The following is a 7,864-nucleotide window of genomic DNA, read 5'->3' as shown; positions in this document are numbered from 1 at the left end:
TACAGTACGTACAATTTTTTATTGTGTCAAATTTTTTCATAAACATATTTCTAGTATTTACTTTTACACATGAAAATAAAAAATGTTCGACTTTTTCATTCCATACATTTTGTTGGTTTCTGCATACGCCCACTCCACACAAATCATTACACATATAATTTTTATCATTATGACTTTTTTATTTTTCGTATATATCTTGTTCTATTGAATATTTAACTACGAAAAAAACGACAACAACTACAATTAATCACCCCGTATTGTTTATATTAACAACTTAAGAGGTGTCCCAAATTTTATTCTCTTGTAACACGTCAGTTGTGTAACGCGATATTTCCTGGTCTTGTTTATAATCTACCATAAATAATTAATTTATTTGAAGTGGCAATACTAGCTCATCGTACTTGACACATTCCTGAACGATTCCGCCATCTTTTTTTCGTGTTAGTTGGAAGAACGTGTTGGAGCAGACTGTTTCTCCTTAAGAAAAGGGAAGATTTATTCCTTGGAATTATCATTAATTAAATAGCTGTCCTGATTTTTAGTTTTAAATCATACACAACAATCATTTCTTTGTTGAACTATGACAGTTTTTGAAGGCTATATTTATTAATTTACGTGTTATGATTTTTTTTAGGTTAGTTCGTGTTGTATATTTCATACGTTGTGCGACAGAGTGACACAAATTGTGCGACGTATTACAACGGAAATTATAAAAGAAAGTGTATATTGTTATATTTTAGAACAATTCAATTTTTGATCACTACACAAACTGTATTTATTTTTCCACAACATTTATAAAACATAATTTAAAAATAAGTGGGTTCCATAACAAACCCGTCAGCTGAATCTGAAAATAAACAACTTAATAATACGTCATATATCTAATGTCTATATTACCTACTGTACCTCTTTAAACATATTCATACTATTGATGGTGTCATAAAAATAAAAGTTGAAATGCGGATAACGTTGGTAGAGGCCTATGTCTAACAATGGTTGTTCGTGGGCTGATATGATAATGCTGGTATTGATGTTTTTTATTTTAATAGACGATAAATATTAAGAGCATGATTTTTCAGTAGCCGAATTTTGTTTTTGAAATTATTTAACATTTACTTTTTATTATTTATATGAGCCTATAATGCAATGTGTATTTTTTTATTTAACTCTACAGATGCCTTTATCTGCGGCGGAAAGATGTCGAAGATACAGAGAAAAATTAAAACAAACGAATCCTGCTAAATTTGAACAATTGAAAAAGAAGAATGCAGAGCGAACTAAGGCAAAAAAAAGAAAAATAGTAGATATGACTGAAGAAGAAAAACAAGTAATAAGAAAGCAATGGAGAGAAGCTAAGCGCACCAAAAAAGCAAAAGTTGAAAATTTGGATCAAGCAACAAACGCTATAGTTATAAAACGACGTAAATACCGTAGTAAATTACTACAAGAAAACAAAAAGTTAAAGGAAAGAAATAAACGCCTACTTGTTAAAAATGCCAATTTACATAAAACTATTATCAGATACAAAAGAAGGGTTATTAATTTAACCAACAGATTAAATATTATAACAAACAAATCAAATGAAGCAACTATATCTAGGACTCCCGTCACACCAATCAGTAAGTTCATTGAGGGAAAAACTCCTGATATCTCAAAAGAATCAAAAGCAATGGTACCTATTGCTCAGTTAAATACCTAATTTTATTTACAATATAATTTATTTTCCGACAGAATTTATTGCTATACAAAGCCTCTGAGGGTAACATTGTTTAAAATCTAAGAGATATTTTAGGAATAAAATAAGTATAATATGAACTTTTTAGAATATTCACCTAATCAGTACATTATTCTATAGTTTTAGGTAAGAAAGAAATTATTAGAAACACGTGTCTTAGAAGAAATTTTAAAAGAAACTTACAAAACCAGTAAACCATTTGAAAAACGGGTATTGAAGAGAATAGTTCAAAATGAGTCAGTCAAAAAACACAAAATGCAGAATAAAATTTGAAAATGTTTGGGTTTAAAAAGAGGCATACGCTAGTATCATTTTATAAAGCAGAGGAAAGTGAGAACATCCAAAGAAATAGAAAAAATCTTTAAACAGGATGACATCAGTCGCATGACCGCCGGAAAAAAAGAATACATCACTCGTAATAAAAATAAAAAACAAAAAAAGGATTTTTGTTAAATACTTTATCCTAATTTGTATAAAGTATACCGAAATGAAGGTGGAAATTTATCCTTTGCTACTTTTAAACGCTGTCGCCCATTTTATGTGGTTCCTCCGCATGTATCCAACCGAAACACGTGTGCTTGTATTAAACATGCTAACTTAGACTTCAAAGCACAGACTCTAAAGAAAGCTGCCTCAATAACATCTACTGATCCAAATGATTTGATTTCTGAAATAGTATGTGATATAAAAACAAACCTTGCATGTATTCAGAGTGTGCAGTGTGTGCTGGAAAAAAATTTGCTTTACTACTACAGAAGATATATTATCACAAGAGGTTACTTGGACTGAATGGACAATTAAATGTTATGAGTACGAAAAATCTTGTATACGCTAAACTACTAAAAAAACTGGTCAAGAGGAAAAGGCAGGTACATTCAATACACTAATTATTCAATTCCAAGAAGAATTCCCAAAATTTAAAACTCATTTTTATAATATTTACCACCAACACAAGCAATATAAAGAAGCTATAGAAAAGATACACGATAATGAAGTTGTCATACATTGTGATTTTTCCGAAAATTACGGATGTAAAATGGCCGAAGAAGTGCAGTCTATGCACTTTGCAGGCTCAAGGCAACAAATTACATTGTATACAGGCGTATTTTACATTAAAAACCATAAACATTTTGTAAGCTGTTCCGCATTCACTAATATATTCTAATTGTTTATCCGAAATTGTACTCATTATTATAGTTCTTGCCTTTAAATCCTTCTTTTTCCATTCCGCCTTAGCTTTTCATCTTGACCCGGAGCGGGGGTTAATGGCAATGGCGGGCTCGTTACACTCCTTATATTCTAATAAGGTTAATAACCTTAATTTCCAGCCCGTATAGTTTACACCATCGAAAATAGGTAGCGTAACATCTTCAATTTTTGCTTGATTAGCCATTTTTTGAAAATAATTATAATTATTGTTTTTTTGTTAATTTTTCCTTCTCGCACATGTAACTTTAACCTCTAACTTATTCTTTTGTCGTAATAATTTTAACAATCCACATATTGACACACATTGAGTTTCATTTACCAACCAAGCTCTGCTACCGTGTTGGGATAGTTAATGCAAGAATGCAGGAAAACTTCAGTAACAGATAATAATATTTGCATAATACAACAGTAATTATTCGACTTTAAATTTTTAAAACTTTTCGATTGGACTTGCAATAATTTACTGCTTTTATCATTATTTTCGTTGCGCAATTTAACCTCATGATCTAACAATCTAGTTTTAACAAAGGCTAGTGTCGAATTATCTTCGGATAGTTTCTATTGCTTTTATGACATCATCATATGTAGTCGGTATTGTTAATAAGTGTGATACTTTATCAGTTTCTTCCAGCGTCGCACCAGCAGCCAGCAATTCGGTAATTAGTTCATCAAAAATTGTGAAATGTCTTACCAAAGGAAGGTCACCTTTAAGTTTTAAACTTAACAACTTTTTTTGCAATGCCAACTGAGTTGCGAGACTTTTCCGCTCATGTAAGGCATCCAGGTTCCTCAAAATATCTCTTGCTGAGACATCTTCGACGAAACCAAGAAATCTGCTAAATATTCAACAATGATACCTTTTGCAATTTGGTTATTTTGCTTCCAATTTTTACAAGGTATTACGGGATCTTCATCAATAACTTTAAGAACATCCATTTCGCTTAGTAGAGCGCGTATTCTAAACTTTCATACACTATATTTTTCTCCATTGAAAGTTTGATATTTCGCTTGAATTTTAGACCATCCATGGTGGCGACAAAATTTTTCTTCGTTTAATTTTTTTTAAAAAGCAATCTTCAATGTTATTAAATTATTACGAAAATAACTTCAGCAAGACTGGAGTTAAACTAAAGTTAAGACTGGGCCCATAACCTATGGGAAATAAGGTTACAGACAATAACTGAATATAATTATATTTAAATTTTATATTTTGGAATGCAGTGGTAGGCCTACTGAATATCAATCTTGCTCAAGATTTTTTTATTTTCTAGTATGTAAGTGAAATCAATTAATCGTGGAAGTAGATATTTATCAGGTACAGTCGCGTTATTGAGCATTCGATAATCTCCACATGGTCTCCATTCACCATTTTTTTTCTTTACCCTGTGCAAAGGACTAGCCCATGAGCTGTCCGAAGGGCGACAAATGCCAAGCTCCATCGTACTACGAAATTCCTTTTACCAATACTCATCAGGAGGTAATAAGTCTTGCACGTGCTGATATCGGCGGTCCTTTAGTGATAATATGATGCTTAATCTTATGTTTTGCAGTAGTGCGGAGGGAGTAAGGTTTCATAATATCCTCGTATTTTTTTTAATAGTTGAATAACGCGTGGATACGTTCCAATTTAAATAGTGCTAATAGTTTACTGCGTCGATTTGATTAGGGTTGCAGGCGTCGTCAGCTCAATTACCCTGTCTATAAATTTGCGATCAGCTATATCAAGTAATAACTTATAATGCTCTATGAAATCCGCTCCAATAATTGGTTGTGTTATATCGGCGATGACGAAGTTGCATATAAAATTTCTCCGTAGCCCCATGTTCAAAGTAAGTGTTTTTTCACCATGTCTTGCCAAGTAGTTTTACTTGTATTATCCGAGTTTTTAATATTACTACCGATATAGGCAGCTTTAGCATGCTATATACACTTTTAAAAATTTGAGACTATGTTCTCACATAATTATTAAATTCGCAGCGGGTGTAAAGGACCTTCTGTCATATAATTCATAGAGAACATCTCTACTACGTCTAATACCGTTTGTTGCCCAAGAACTGAATGATATTTTATTTTTTAATGGCACTGATTTTACACCACATGTTTTATTAAATATGTTTGTAATACCATTTAATAATGTTTTAAACATATTATTTGGGTGGTCTTAACCGCCAGTCAGCTTAGGCAACACCGAATTAAGCCTAGCACTAAATTTCTGTAGATTACATTGGGTTAGGGGTCTAAATTGTACTATGTTCTTACTTCTATTGCTTTCACAATTTAGTTTGACCATTTGACATGTGTGGTCTGAGCGAACGCCAGCTAATAATTCTTTAGAGTTAATTTTAAAACTTGAAATAACATTATCAATACAGGTAGCTGAAGTTGTAGTTAATCTAGTTGGCTCGAGAAAGTGACAGTTTAGATTAAATGATTAAAGTAAATTCAAGAAAAGTCTTTTATCTGAGGAATCCACTTGCAAATCTATATTAAAGTCTCCACAGACTAAAATGTTACTACTATTCATTTTAAGATTTTTAAGAATATCCTCCATTTTAGAAATAAATGCCAATATATTTGATGAAGGAGGCCTATATACACACAATATAATATAACCACTGGTCTCTGCACACGCGATGTCACACACTCGTTCTACAGAAAGTTTTACAATATCCTGCCTATCCTTGTGAGAGACACCATCCTTGATGAGCATCATGGTGCCTCCGACTTCTGCTGATATCCTAAAGAACGAGCTGGGGCCTCTGTTGCCACTAACACTAAATGCCATTTTATCTGCTTTTCACTATTTATTTAATTTATTTATTTTACAATTTTAGGAAAGCTTACAGACTAATTATAAAAAAATAAATGTTTAAAATTAGCTATGTTTCAAGTTTGCTGATAACAAGCTTCCACATATATATATATATATATATATATATATATATATATATATATATATATATATATATATAAGCATGTAACACTATATAAATATTAGGTAATAAAAAAAAAAAAATATAATTGACAATAAAACTAGCTTAATTATAAATGGATAGGCATAATAAAAAAACAAACAGAGAATGGAAAGAACTAAAATTAATTAAAATATAAATGTAAATATAATTGTACAGTTTGAGTTGAACAAGGTGTATGTTAGTAGTATTATTTTAATTACTGATTGAAAAACAATTTACTCATATTGCGCCTTACTGCCAAATTACTAGAGCAGAATAAATCAAGATCTAAATGACAAGAAGCTCATTGAATTTACTTGCACGTTGCAAAGAGCATTGCGTCTATAGTTGGTAGTTGCAAATGGTACGTATAATAAAGATCTTTGTCGCAGCATAGCTGAGTTTGTACGTATCATATCCCCTCAAGAGTTGCTCACAGTCAATATTACCATTAGCAAGGTTTACTAGATAACATATGTCATTTATGTCGCGTCGTAAGTATAATGGTAAGAAATGATACTTTTTACAACGATGAATATAATCATTGGAGGTTTGTCTAGCCCTGAAGTCTAAATAGCGTAAGAATTTCTGTTGTATGGCCTCGATACGGGATTTATAAATCTCATATCGAGGGTTCCACACTTGCGATGCGTACTCTAAGTGGCTACGTACGAAAGAACAATATAATATTTTAATACATTTCAATGAGTTAAAATCTGATGAAACTCTGATTATAAATCCTAATGCTTTAGATGCTTTATTAACAATTTTATCTATATGCTTATCAAATATGAGTTTATTATAAAATATCAATATTATATCTTTCGGCAAATTATTGTATGTCAAGTATTTTGCCAGAGAAACGATTTATATTTTGATGAGTTAATATTAGGTCATTTTTCTCTGTTGTCATAACTGTTTAAATTATTTTTACTACACTTATATTAGTAGTGCTACTAAAACATGTAGTAATGGAGGTCTTCGTCATAGTACTTATGACTTAGTTCATATTAAATGCTAACAATGTAGCAATCTTCACTTTAACTAATTTTGACAGATATATAGCATCTCTAGTCAATGCAAATCTACGATTGTCTGTAAATTTATTAATGTCAAAAAATAACAGTTTATCACTATAGTGACTTACTAAAAATTGCATATGATTGTTTAACATACATGAATGTGCTTATTCAACCTGTCTGGTACATTGGTCAGAAGGGGAAATGCACATATTACTTTTTTACAATTTAATTTGGTCATAGAAGCAATGCTTTCTGTAATATCCCTTTTACATAAGTTCTCACTATTGCCCACTAAAAGATCAATACAAGACTGAGAACTATATTTTTTACTTATTAAACATTTAACAATAATATATTTATAGTACATTCCTGACAGGCAATTATTAGTAACAGAATGCTCGAGATTGTTACTTAGCAATGTACTAAAACCTTTCCCTATACTATTTGAAAATACAACCGTAGAAAATCCCGCACAATGCGTCTCTTCTTTAGTGTTACTCATATTGGTAGACTGGTGGTTTGTCTGACCGATACACTGAACATCAACCATGACAATCTTTTCTGTGTCAAGAAAAGACACAGTGCACTCAGATGCCACAGCAGTACTCTCTGACAAGTTTTTACAGTTATTATTAATATTTGTAACAGGATCTAACTGAGGCACTGTTTTATTATCTAATTGTAATAGAAGTTTACCAATTTTATTTTTAGAGGATATATTTTTATTATATGTTAAGCTTAGAGATTCTTCCAGCATTCTAATTTCATTTAACAAATGCTGGGTGTCAATTTCATAAATACTCTTGCTATCTTCTAATTTTATCTGGAAGTTATTAAACTTATCTAATGAAGCGCTACATTCCTTCCTTAATGCTAAATTCTTGGCAAACTGTTTTTGTTTCTGGCTAAGTCTTTTTGGTTTTTTTAATAAATTTACTTAATTT

At 31.1% G+C, this 7,864-nt stretch overlaps 1 long non-coding RNA gene across 1 annotated transcript; it reads left to right on the top strand.

The window, feature by feature from the left end:
* Positions 1-184: 184 nt before the first annotated feature.
* Positions 185-2,910, top strand: LOC119193830. Its single transcript, XR_005114070.1, has 2 exons — positions 185-1,619; positions 1,856-2,910. It is a non-coding gene; the product is annotated as an uncharacterized LOC119193830 (long non-coding RNA).
* Positions 2,911-7,864: the final 4,954 nt, after the last annotated feature.

The sequence above is a fragment of the Manduca sexta genome, chromosome 7 (genome assembly GCF_014839805.1).
Source record: "Manduca sexta isolate Smith_Timp_Sample1 chromosome 7, JHU_Msex_v1.0, whole genome shotgun sequence".
NCBI classification, from domain to species: Eukaryota; Metazoa; Arthropoda; class Insecta; order Lepidoptera; family Sphingidae; genus Manduca; species Manduca sexta.
Note: the sequence above shows the minus strand (reverse complement) of the source record. Positions and strands in the feature narration are given on the sequence as shown.